The following is a 13,609-nucleotide window of genomic DNA, read 5'->3' on the forward strand; positions in this document are numbered from 1 at the left end:
GTTATGACCAACCTAGATAGCGTGTTCAAAAGCAGAGACATTACTTTGCCAACAAAGGTTCGTCTAGTCAAGGCTATGGTTTTTCCTGTGTGTCAACTGTATGTGTAAGGGTATGAGAGTTGGACTGTGAAGAAGGCTGAGCGCCGAAGAATTTGATGCTTTTGAACTGTGGTGTTGGAGAAGACTCTCTGAGAGTCCCTTGGACTGCAAGGAGATCCAATCAGTCCATTCTGAAGGAGATCAGCCCTGGGATTTCTTTGGAAGGAATGATACTAAAAGCTGAAAACTCCAGTACTTTGGCCACCTCATGCGAAGAGTTGACTCATGGGAAAAGACTCATGCTGGAGGGATTGGGGGCAGGAGGAAAAGGGGACGACAGAGGATGAGATGGCTGGATGGCATCACTGACTTGATGGACGTGAGTCTGAGTGAAACTCCGGGAGTTGGTGATGGACAGGGAGGCCTGGTGTGCTGCGATTCATGGGGTTGCAAAGAGTCGGACATGACTGAGCGACTGATCTGATCTGATCTGATCTGGCATGAATGAAAGTTGATAAGACAGGTCTATATTCCCAATGTGTTTTCAAAAAGAGCTCCAGTGTGGCAACATAACCAGCTATGATTGTTGTTGAGTCACTCAGTTGTGTCCAATTGTTTTGCAACCCCATGGACTCTAGTCTACCAGGATCCTTTATCCATGGGGATTTGCCAGACAAGAAGACTGGAGTGGGTTGCCATTTCCTTCTCCAGTGATAGAGTCCACCAGAGACTTAAAAATGGTAGACTAGATCTCAGAAAATTTTACATACAAAAAGGAAGCATGGTGAGTACCTGCCTAACATGCATTTCAAGCTATTATTCTGCCTATGAAGACGTCAAAAACATTATCAGGTTTTTTTTTCTTTCCTGAATAAAATGTCTGTATCCTTCTCAACTAAAGAAAGTGAAAGTGAAAGTTGCTCAGTCGTGTCCAATCCTTGTGACCCCATGGACTAGTCCATAGAATTCTCCAGGCCAGAATACTGGAGTGGTAGCCTTCCTGTCTCCAGGGAATCTTCCCAACCCAGGGATCGAACCCAGGTATCCCACATTGCATGCAATTTTTTACCAGTTGAGCCACAAGGGAAACCCTCTCAACTAAACTCCTAGCTTTAAAAAAAACAGTACTTGGAGTGGCCCTAAGAGTTGAAAACCAGTAGCCTGTTTGACCACATTCAACATACGAGAAGAAGGTAGTTACTAGCATCCAGACCTATTCAATCTGGCAAATTAGAAATACCAGATCTTGGGACTTTTCTGGTGGTCCAGGGGCTAAAAGTCTACACTCCCAATTCAGGGATCCTGGCTTTGATCTCTGGTCAGGGAACTAGATTCCTTGTGCTGCAACTGAAAGACTCTATGTGCTGCAACTAAGGTCTGGTGTAGTCAAATGAATAAATATTGAAAAACAGAAATACCAAGTCTTCCAATGTTCTGGTCTGGAGAATTCCACGGGGTCGCAAAGAGTTGGACATGACTGAGCAACTTTTACTTCACCTAACATTAATAGCTCACTTTTGCTTGAATAAATTGTACACTATTCTCTCTATTCAATATATCTAGATAAATTCTGCGATGTCTACCTGTCAAAAGATCTAAACACTCATAATATTTGAGAGCATTGAATGTAAATGGGAATAGAATCTGTCAGAATTTGTGCTGGAATAGGAATGACACAAATATTTCAGCCAATTTCTCACAATGATCTTTCCTCAAATTTTTGAAAGTAATACATTAAAGTTAGATTGCTTCTAATTTTGCTGAAGACTAAAATTTTGGAAGTTATATCTTTTAAGGTGATTTGCTATCCAATATGGTAGTTTTCAACATGATCCCAGTTCTTCAGTTATCCAGGTATCCACGCCGCTTTCTACTCTTCTGATTAACGGTGGAATCAATCTCTCCACATTCTGAATGTAGACTACTTTGGGACTAGCTTTGACTGATATAAAAGGTAGCTGAAGAGATATTGTGCCATCTTCAAGCATCTGATGGCCCTGTGGCTTTCTCAAAATCTCTTGGAATTTGCATAATCTCTTAGAAAAACTGCCATGTGAATAAGCACAAGCCAGCCTATTGGATAATGAGCAATATGCCTTACACCCCTATTCCATGAAATAGCATTTAGCAACCTCCCAACTGGAGTATGAGGCCTTCTTAGATCACCGAGACTGCAAAGCTGATAATATACACGTAAGTACACCAGCCAAGATCACATGAGGGTACTGACCTTACTGACTCATGTAATAGTGATCCATGCAATAAGCAGCAGTTTTTTGTTTTTTGTTTTTGTTTTTAAACTAGTGTTTTGGAGCAGCTTGTTATGCTGTCTTTAAAACCACTGACATTCTTAATTTCTGACGTTACCACAAAGACATTTTCAAGTCTTATCATATAGCAACTAAGCATATCAGCTTTTCTTAAATGCAACTTGATTAAAATGTGTAATTAAAAAGTTTAGGCAATTTAACTTGTTGATGTCCTTGAATCTTTTGATACAATACTTTAATAAAATTATAGTATCTTATTTGTATAAATATAGTTCATCAAAAACTTACAACTTCATAATTTTATTATATATTTTATTAAAATAATCATTAAATAGAATTCAATTATAAGTTTATATTTAAATTACTTTTAAAAAAATACCTGCCTTGCCTTTAAGACTTAGATAAATAGATAAGCAGAGAGTTCATTTTGCCCAGATGATATAAAACATCACTGCCCATGTTGTTCTTTATAGATGTCTTTTTATTCTTCCTGTAATGGAACTCTCTCCCTCAGGGAGATGAATTTTAAAACTGGCAATACTTTCAGGGTATACAAAGAACAACAACAACAAAAATAGATACTAAATAGATATATTATGATCATCAATCCACTAATATCTAATTTCAAAACATCACTGTATAGTCTAAAATGCCTGTGTAAAGTCCTTATTTTTTGAGGGAAAAAAAAAGATATATAAACCAGAGAGAAACAAGAAGTCATGTCAAGGGCTGGAAAAATCTTCATTAAAGCTTATGTCAGAAGCTTTCTCTATCTCCTTTATACTTTAATAAAACTTCATTACACACACACACAAAGAGATAATGTCAGGCTTTCTGGAAAGCAGTACTTCACAGCACTCATGTTTTAAGTTTTGGGAGTTTGTTTTTGCTTTTCTAATTGGGATAATTCACCAGGTAATACATGAATGAATAAGAGGAATCCTTGTTTCTGAAAAATGAAATTGCATGGAATTCTTGAATTCTTGGTATATTCCAGGGCACACACAACAGACTCTCCTTTAAGCACTGTTGGATGAAGGAGAGGTTATGCAGTCAGATAAGAAGTGACTTGGGAGAGATCCTTCAGGCAGACCCATTAAACGGTCTCTGCATTGAGCCGGGAGCACGGTTTCCAGCACCGTCATTGGCTCTGCTCTTCCTAACACAGGGCCAGATGGCAAAAACCAAAGAGCAGCATATAAGCTCATTCTATCAATGATTTCACTTATGACTTTGTGCAAGTTACAGCTGCCAGTGTCTAAGTCATCTTAGATGCTGCATAGCAGTAATCATCTCACTTATTTTCATAGCTATAATCATCTCACTTATTTTTATAAAGATGAAAGGTGTGGGTGGTTGCATTCAGAAGAGTACACAGCACATACAAAGTGATCAGCAAATGTGAGCAATTGCTATTATTCTCAGCAAAGGTGGATCATTATTTCCACCCCTTTCTGGTATTTGGCAGAATGCTATTGTGACTTCAAACCCTATGTCCTCCAGTAAGGAGCTCTAAGTGTAAGACTGGCACAGATTAGAAGACTTATCCACATATTTCATAATGGCAACATAATCCCTGGTTCAGAGGGCAATATTTGAATGCAGCAAAAAATGCTCTGCAGTTCATCATGACATCTGAAGGGAATTGTGTTGAACTGTGTACCAACTTGGGGCTTTCCAGGTGGCTCAGTGGGTAAAGAATCCACCTGCAATTCAGGTGACGCAGGTTCAATCCCTGGGTCAGGAAGATCCCCTGGAGGAGAGCATGGCAACCCACTCCTGTATTATTGCCTGGAGAATCCCATGGACATAGGAGCCTGGTGGGCTATGGTCCATAGAGTCACAAAGAGTCAGACATGACTGAAGAGACTTGGTACATGAACCAGCTTTAAATAGCTTTTCCCATCTGACGACATCTCATACAACTCCTTAATTATTTGAGTCCCAAGATGATGTTGCTTGCTCTCAAGATGAAGTTGTTTGCTTGATGTCTTTTTGGTGTCCCACAGATATCAATGATTGGTTTGGAAGCTTAAGAAATATGAGCTCCAGGGATACACACACATAAAAATGTAAAGCATGTAACATTTTCCCTCATAGCATCTTCACAAACAGGAAGCAAGGCCTATCTCACGGGTTGGTTGGACTACACTCTGTTTTGGGGGAATGGACTGAACTGTATTTCCTGAGGTGTGGAAGCTTGTTTATTTGTTTGTCTTCTCATAAGGGTAGTATTGTTAGCCATGTATGAGAGGTGGAACAATTGTAAAAGAGGGTAGTGACATTAGACATTTTTAAAAGTCTGTAGTTAGCCTGTATTTATAGAGTATTTTAAGAAATGTCCAAATTTTGAGCACTCCATTTTGAAAGTATTTTCACTTTTTGTTCTGAGGAAACAATCTCGACAGGACATGGAAACAACTCTATCTGCAGAGCCGAATTTGAAACAGCTGTCAGTTTAAGAGGGAAAGAGTGTGAGCCAACAGGGAGGAATGCTCGATTCCTCTCCCCTCTCCTCCTCCTCCCCCCTCACTTTAACTCCATCCATGGAACCTGGGAAAGACAGCAGGGAGAGTCTCCTGAAGTCACTCTGAGGCTGGGAGTAGGTGCTGAGGGCTCCTCGAAACTGTTCCAGGAGGAACACAGACATGTGAACCACCTCTGAATCAGACAGGAGGGGGATTACTTTGTCCTCATGCCAAGGGGATTTATAGATGTCTCTCTATAGCAATTTTCTCACATTTGATACCTTTGACATTTTGGCCCAAATTATATTTTGGTCTTTTCATGTGTTGTGGGTGTGTGTGGAGGATGGGGTGGGGAGGGAGATGCTGTTCTGTACCTTCTCAACTATTTAGCAGCATCTTGTCTGCCCAGGGGGCTTCCCTGGTGGCTCAGAGGGTAAAGAATCTGCCTGCAATGCAGGAGACCCGGGTTCAATCTCTGGGTCAGGAAACTCCCCTGGAGACAGGAATGGCTACCCACTCCAGTATTCTTGTCTGGAGAATTCCATGGACAGAGGAGCCTGTCAGGCTTACAGTCCCTGGGGGTCTCAGTCAGAAACAGCTGAGTGACTAACCCTTTCACTTTCACTGGTCGGTCCACTAGATGTCAGTAGCAACCCTCCCGATTGTGACAATCAGCAGTATCTTCAGATATTGCTAAATGTCCTGTGGGGTTATAATCGCTCCTGGTTAAGAACCGCTTCTCTCTATAAGTAATCAGTAGCCTGATTTTTCTTTAAAAACTGGAAAAGGTTTTACACAATTATGTACTACTTTGAAATCAGAAAAAGACGAAGTCACTTGTACTGGCCATTGAGGAAAGAAAACCATATCCTCAGAATAATTATGTTTTCAAACCACAATATTTTAATTCGCATGTCCTTTACCTCTTCAAGGGCTTCCCTTGTGGCTCAGCTGGTAAAGAATCAGCCTGAAATGTGGGAGGCCTGGCTTCAATCCCTGGGTTGGGAAGATCCCCTTGAGAAGGGAAAGGCTACCCACTCCAGTGTTCTGGCCTGGAGAATTCCATGGACTCTATAGTCCATGGGGTCGCAAAGAGTCAGATGCGACTGAGTTACTTTCACTTCATTCACTTACCTCTTTGAGTGGCTCGAGGGTAAAGAGTCTGCCTGGAGGATACACCTGAGACGTTCTGTACCTGGGTTGGGGAGATACCCTGAAAGAGGAAATGGCAACCCACTCGGTATTCTTGTCTGAGAAATCTCATGGATGTAGTGGCTTAGCAGGCTACAGTCCCTAGAGTTGTAAATAGCTGGACACAACTGAACACACACGCACACATTAACCTTTCTGAAGTTATTTGAAGAATGTGGAAAATACCAGATGTGTTGGGATTTAGTCCAGATTTTTTACCCCCTGAAAATAACCAACTGGTGCCTCCAAATCATTTTATTGTTACTAAGGGTGAGTAGAGAAAATACCCTTCATTGGCATTTTCAATATGTCAAAAGCTTTGCATATATATCTCCTTTATTAAAAAAAAAAAACATAACCCTTAAAACTTTTATGTTTTGTGAGAATTCAAGCAAGATTCTTTTCTAAAGTTTCTTTTTAAAGTTATCAGAATAAAATACTTATATTTAATGGATGTTGTGAAGATCAGATATACAATGCAGCTTATGTATGCATGTATAATATTCTGTGTGTGCAACCTGATTTACTACGTTTTTACTTGCCATCTTATCATAATCATTTTTAGATCATTAAAACTTCATTTATGGCAAAGCCACTACAATATTGTAAAGTAATTAACCTCCAATTAAATAAATTTAGATTTTAAAAAAAGCAAACTTCTTCAAAGAGCTGTGATTTTCTATATGTATGCAGTGTATCTTTGAACTTTTTTCCTGTTGCTCGACACTTTATTTCTAAATTTTGCTTTCATAAATAATGGTGCAATGCAGCAGCAAGCATTTCTGTTAATTACATGTTCACATCATTGTTTAGCTCTTCAAATAGAGCTAAAACAGAGGATATATTTGTCAAATAGGTGTTCATAAGGCTTGAGAGTCACAGTTACAGAATGTCAGATTTTGAATATCAGTTCCCTGAAGAATGACAGACAGTGTGTGCCATAATTAACAAAATCGCTATGCAAATTTTATAGGAAAATATACTAATATAGATTATAAAATCTGCTTTCCCAGCTAAACCATATTTAAATAAATGAACACTTGTGAATTAGCAATCTTAAATAAGCATACTTCATATATTTCATTATAAAAGATTTTCTAAAAAATTATCCACTGAATCCTAATACTTTGAGAAATGATTAAATAGTAAGTCAGTAAAAAGGTATTGGAATATTTTTAATAACCATTTTATTGACCTATAGTTAATTTTCAATGCTGTGTTCCTTTCAGGTCTACAGTAAATGATTCAGATATATCTATATCTATGTAACTGTATCTATTCTGTATAAATATAGATATATCATATTCTTTTTCAGAGTCTTCTCCATTATAAATTATTATAAGATATGGAATATTGTCCCCTTTGCAGTATAATAGGTCATTGTTATTTATTTTATATATAGTGACTGAAATTTGCTCAGTAGTGTCCGACTCTTTGCTACCCCTTGGACTATACAGTCCATGGAATTCTCCAGGCCAGAACACTGGAGTGGGTAGCCATTCCCTTCTCCAGAGGATCTTCGCAACCTAGGGATCAAACCCAGGTCTCCCACATTGCAGGCGGGTTCTTTGCCAAATAAGCCAACAGGGAAACCCTTATATGTAGTGCTGTGTATATATTAATTTAATTTTTTTAAATGGATAATTAAATAATATTTGATATCTTTCTGATGATTCAGTTCTAAGCTCTGAATTATATATAACTAGTTTAAGGAATCATAATCATACAGGCTCATATGGATGCAAGTCTTTCCTGTGATCTGTGAAGTAAACTATGGACTCGATGTATTTGAGTGATGCAATTTCTGAGCTTTTCCTAAACTTCCCCAAAGCAATGCCTTATTTATTTGTTATAAAATGTACCCTATATATCATCATGTCTCTTTTAGGAGAATGCTTCTGCTGCTGCTAAGTCACTTCAGTCATGTCCGACTCAGTGCCACCCCATAGACGGCAGCCCACCAGGCTCCCTGGTCCCTGGGATTCTCCAGCAAGAACACTGGACTGGGTTGCCATTTCCTTCTCCAATGCATGAAAGTGAAAAGTGAAAGTGAAGCTGCTCAGTCATGTCCAACTCTTAGAGACTCCATGGACTGCAGCTTACCAGGCTCCTCCATCCATGGGATTTTCCAGGCAAAAATACTGGAGTGGGTTGCCATTGCCTTCTCCCCTTTTAGGAGACAGTCAAAACTAAATTGGGGATGATCTCATGGAGAATAACTATTAATATTTTTCTGCAACCATGGTAAAGGGAGGACATGGACAAGGAAAACTGCACTGCTGTGACAGACTTCCTCCTTGGATTCTCAGATGCCCCTGAGCTCAGAGTCTTCCTCTTCCTGCTGTTTCTTTCCATCTATAGAGTCGCAGTTTGGGGAAACCTGGGCATGATTGCTCTCATTCAGGTCAGCTTTGGACTCCACACCCCCATGTACTTTTTCCTCAGCCACTTGTCCTTTGTGGATTTGTCTTACTCCACTATCGTCATGCCGAAGATGCTAGCTAACATCTTAAATGAAGACAGCCATTTCCTTCCTGGAATGCACTGTGCAATTCTACCTGTTTTGCACATTTGGGATAACTGAGGTCATTCTGCCGGCAGTGATGGCCTATGACTGCTTTGTGGCCATCTGTGACCCACTGCTCTACATGGTCACCATGTCCCGAAATCTCTGCATGGAGTTGGTGTCTTGTTGCTATCTCAATACTACTGTATGTTCTGTTACTCACTTGTGTTTAGCTCTTCAGATCCCATCCTACAGATCAAATGTGATCAACCACTTCTTTTGTGATCTTCCCGCTGTCTTGTGTCTTGCTTTCTCTGATGTCACCGGGAATCGATTGGTGCTATACATTGTGGCCACTTTCAATGAGGTTATCACCACTGTGGTCATCCTCACGTCCTACTTGTTTATTCTCATCATCATCCTGAGGATGCGCTCTGCAGACAAAAGATGCAAAGCTTTTCCACGTGTGCTTCCCACCTCACTGCCATCATCGTCTTTCACAGAACAGTCCTTTTCATTTATTGCCAGCCCCACTCTGGCAACAGCATGGGCACTGACAAAGTGGCCACAGTGTTCCGCACTGTAGTGATCCCCATGCTGAACCCCCTGGTCTATAGTCTGAGGAACAAGGATGTGAAAGAAGTGCGCAGAAAAGTGGTAAGCTCCAAAATATTATCCTAGAGAATATTTTCCTAGCAGGACTCAGGGTTAGAAATTGGAGGCTGATGAAAGGGTAATGATGCGTTTCAGTGTTGGAGTGAAAAGAGCAGTCAAGATGTGAATAGCTATGAGTGAGTCTTTTTAATTCTCTTTGTGCCTTTTCAATTTACAAGTTTAGGATTGATTGAGAATATTGCAAAATGTGCAGCCTACTTCTTTGCTTTGATGCTATATAAAATGTTTTAAATTGGACAGTATACTGGACTGTTAAGGCACACAAATTTAATTTTCTCTTAGACTTTCATGAGTTTAATGGACTAAGTATCACATTGTATTTTAACATCCATTATGGGGACTACGATTCATTTCATAATTGAACACCTATTATTTTACAATAAGGAACACACCTTTGTCAGTTTTTACAGAGAATAAGATTCCATATGTGTATATAAATATAAATATATATATTCTCTTTATTGTTTTGTTCTTACTTCCTTTATTATTTTTTGTTTTTGTCATTGCAGTGTCCAGTGGTTTAGGGGTTTCATATATTATCACATATGAATAATAGAAATATTGATAATAATTACATTACAGAAAGTGTAGGGAAATTAAATTACATGTCAAGTGAAAATAGCCTAGGAATATACCTAACACATAATTGGTCATCTCTTTATGTATGTGTATATGTGTGTCTCTTTCATGCATTGGAGAAGGAAATGGCAACCCACTCCAGTATTCTTGCCTGGATAATCCTAGGGACAGAGGAGCCTGGTGGGTTGCCGTCTATGGGGTCACAGAGTCGGACACGACTGAAGCGACTTAGCAGCAGCATATGTGTGTGTGTGTGTGTGTGTGTGTGCGCGCGCATAGATGTATATTGTCTATTGCACTTGACAGTATTGTGCTTTGCAGATACTGCATTTTTACAGATTGAAGATTTGTGGCAACCCTGCATCAAGCAAGTCTATTAGCACTGTTTTTCCAGCAACATTTGCTCACTCCTATCTCTGTCACATGTCATATTTTGGTAATTCTGGCAATATTTTAAACTTTTTCATTACTGTGTAAGTTATGGTGATCTGCCATCTCTGATGTTACTATTGAAAAAGATTATAACCCACTGAAGGTTTAGATGGTGTTAGCATTTTAAAGTATTTTTCAACTAGAATATGTATATTTTTTAGTTTTTATTGATTTGCAAAAAGTTTTTAAATTATTTTATTTTATTTGGCTGTGCTGGGTCTTCTCTGTGGCATGTGGACTTCTCTAGTTGCAGTGTTTGGGTTTAGTTCCCTGTGGCATGTGGTATCTTAGTTGCCCCCAAGGGATCAAGCACAGGTCCCCTGAAAAGGACAGTGGATTCTTAACCACTGGACCACTAGGGAAGTCCCAATATATGTACATTTCTTAGACATAATATTTCAGTGTACATACTTAGACATATGCACACTGAAAATGTGTTTGACCTGCTTTATTAGTGATATTTGCCTTGTTGGAAAGAGAAAGTGAAATCGCTCACTCGTGTCCAACTCTTTGTGGCCCCATGGACTGTAGCCTGCCAGGCTCCTCCATCTACGGGGTTTTCCAGGCAAGGATACTGGAGTGGGTAGCTGTTTCCTTCTGCAGGGCATCTTCCTGACCCAGGGATCGAACCAGGGTCTCCTGCACTGCAGGCAGGCTCCTTACTGTCTGAGCTGTCAGGGAAGCCTAATTTGCCTTATCACAATAAAGTGAATATACCAAACCTATAATATCTCCCAGCTATGTCTGTATGCTTATAAATGTATATGCCTACATATTATGTAGATATATTAATATATTATATATGTGTATGTATTGGTTGGTTGTTGTTTAGTCACTAAGTTAGGTTCGGATCTTTTGGGACCCCATGGACTATAGACCATCAGGTACCTCTATGTATGCAATTATTTAATAACCATTGTTATGAAGAGCAGCATTGCTGACTTTTGCCTCTTTTCTCACTTTCAATTACTTTCTTCTGGCTTACTTTAAAAATATGCATTAAATGCTTACTGTGACTCATAGGTGGACTTCTAACCTCTGTGTACATTTCTTTTCTGTGTCTTGATGAAATGACCTTTGTTCATCCTTCCTTTATGTGTTTAAACTTCATTTCTTCCTTCAACCTTGGCTCATATGTGTCACTGATACTTTATTTGTGCTTCCATTATGATTTATGTAAATTTCTACATTAAATTCACTTGCTCAATGAAGCATCTCTCTGTGTGTCTATACTAACGTTAGAAAGCACTACACTGGAGTTTATGAAAACCGGGATAGGCAATTTGACTCTTATTTTTTAATTTGACAAGTAACACAAACTTCTCAATTTCTCAGTTTCCTCAAGTTTGAACAATGGTTATTACTGTTAACCTCTCAACATTATACCGAGATTACATTTTGACAACATGTAGGTACTCACTGGCACTAGGAAGATCCTTTATGTGTGCTTCAGTGAAATCTTTGGGGCCTGGAACTATTTATTCTTTTCTCTCTCACGATCACGTATTATAAGTTATATTTATTTTTTTATTAGATAGATGAATAAAAACTGGTATATAAACTGTATGTATATTGAGCTTTTGGGGGGTGTTAGTTCTAAAAGGTCTTGTAGGTCTTCACAGAACCATTCAACTTCAGCTTCTTCAGCATTACTGGTTGGGGCATAGACTTGGATTACTGTGATATTGAATGGTTTGCCTTGGAAATGAACAGATATCATTCTGTCGTTTTTGAGATGGCATCCAAGTACTGTATTGTCACCCTGCTTATTTAACTTATATGCAGAGTACATCATGAGAAACGCTGGGCTGGGAGAAGCACAAGCTGGAATCAAGATTGCTGGAAGAAATATCAATACCCTCAGATATGCTGATGATACTACCCTTATGGCAGAAAGTGAAGAGGAACTAAAAAGCCTCTTGATGAAAGTGAAAGTGGAAAGTGAAACAGTTGGCTTAAAGCTCAACATTCAGAAAGTGAAGATCATGGCATCTGGCCCCATCACTTCATGGCAAATAGATGTGTCAGTCACTCTTCTAATATATTATTTGCAAGACAGATGTTCAGATCCATCCATCAGGAAGAATGTCTCTGACCAAGAGAAATATAACCATTGGGGCCACATTCGCCCTCTTGGGTTCTCAGACTACCCAGAACTGCAAGCCCCCTCTTCCTGGTATTTCTGGCCATCTACAACTTCAGCATAGCAGGGAACCTTAGGATGATGGTCATCATCAAAGTTAACCCCAAACTGCACACCCCCATGTACTTTTTTCTCAGCCACCTCTCATTTGTGGATTTCTGCTATTCTTCCATCATTGCTCCCAAGACGCTGGTGAACCTACTTGCAGAAGACAGAGCATTTCATTTTGGGGATGTATGGTGCAGTTCTTTCTCGTTTGCACCTTTGTGGTGACTGAATTAATTCTGTTTGCTGTGATGGCCTATGACGGCTTCGTGGCTATTTGCAACCCTCTGCTCTACACAGTCGTCATGTCCCAGAGACTCTGTGCCATGTTAGTGGTCACGTCATATGCATGGGGAGTAGCTTGCTCCTTGACTCTCATGTGTTCTGCTGTCGAATTATCTTTTCACGGTTTCAACACAATCAATCACTTCTGTGAGCTTTCTTCCTTGATTTCCCTCTCTTATTCTGATTCTTATCTCAGCCAGCTGCTGCTTTTCACTGTTGCCACCTTTAATGAGGTGATCACTTTGCTCGTCATTCTCACGTCTTGCGTGTTCATTGTTGTCACCACCTTGAAGACGCAATTAACTGGTGGTCGGCCTTCTCCACCCGCGCCTCCCGCCTGACCGCCATCAGCATCTTCCCCGGCACCATCCTCTTCCTCTACTCTGTGCCCAGCTCCACACTCTCCAGGCACACAGTCAAAGTGGCGTCTGTGTTTTACACGGTGGTCATCCCCATGCTGAATTCCCTGATCTACAGTCTGAGAAATAAGGATGTCAAGGACACAGTCAGCAAACTAATGAAAACAAAATTGTTTTCACATTGAAGGCATGTAACTGCTAAATATTTACTTTGGTTATTAAAGAACACTTTTCTGATTTTGAATGGATTATGTCAAAAATTTACTTAACAAATAACTTTAGATTTGAAAAACAAAAACAACAATGGAAAAAATATGAATTTTAGATCAGGAGACTATACCTGGTTCTGACTAAGTCAGAGAAGATGGATTGACCTGACTCAGTCATTATCTACAAAACCAGTTTAATATTTTGTTCATAAAGTGGTATATAGAACAAAAGAATATAGATAATATATCAAACATATTGTACATGTGCTGTAAACTCTAGTTCTGTTATTCCTTTTTTCCTGATGACTAATGAGTAGTCTTAAATAAATGACCAATTTTATACTTTAAATTTAGTGAATAGATGACAGGGAAAGATATAGTTTTACTTTCAGGAACCTCCCAAGCCAG

The 13,609-nt window shown here is 39.4% G+C and overlaps 2 pseudogenes; both read left to right on the forward strand.

Moving 5' to 3' along the window:
- Nucleotides 1–8,069: 8,069 nt before the first annotated feature.
- LOC113889348 lies at nucleotides 8,070–9,878 on the forward strand (annotated as a pseudogene).
- Nucleotides 9,879–12,107: 2,229 nt separating this feature from the next.
- LOC113889350 lies at nucleotides 12,108–13,385 on the forward strand (annotated as a pseudogene).
- Nucleotides 13,386–13,609: the final 224 nt, after the last annotated feature.

This window comes from Bos indicus x Bos taurus, unplaced genomic scaffold, assembly GCF_003369695.1.
Source record: "Bos indicus x Bos taurus breed Angus x Brahman F1 hybrid unplaced genomic scaffold, Bos_hybrid_MaternalHap_v2.0 tig00011806_arrow_arrow_obj, whole genome shotgun sequence".
Classification (NCBI taxonomy): Eukaryota; Metazoa; Chordata; class Mammalia; order Artiodactyla; family Bovidae; genus Bos; species Bos indicus x Bos taurus.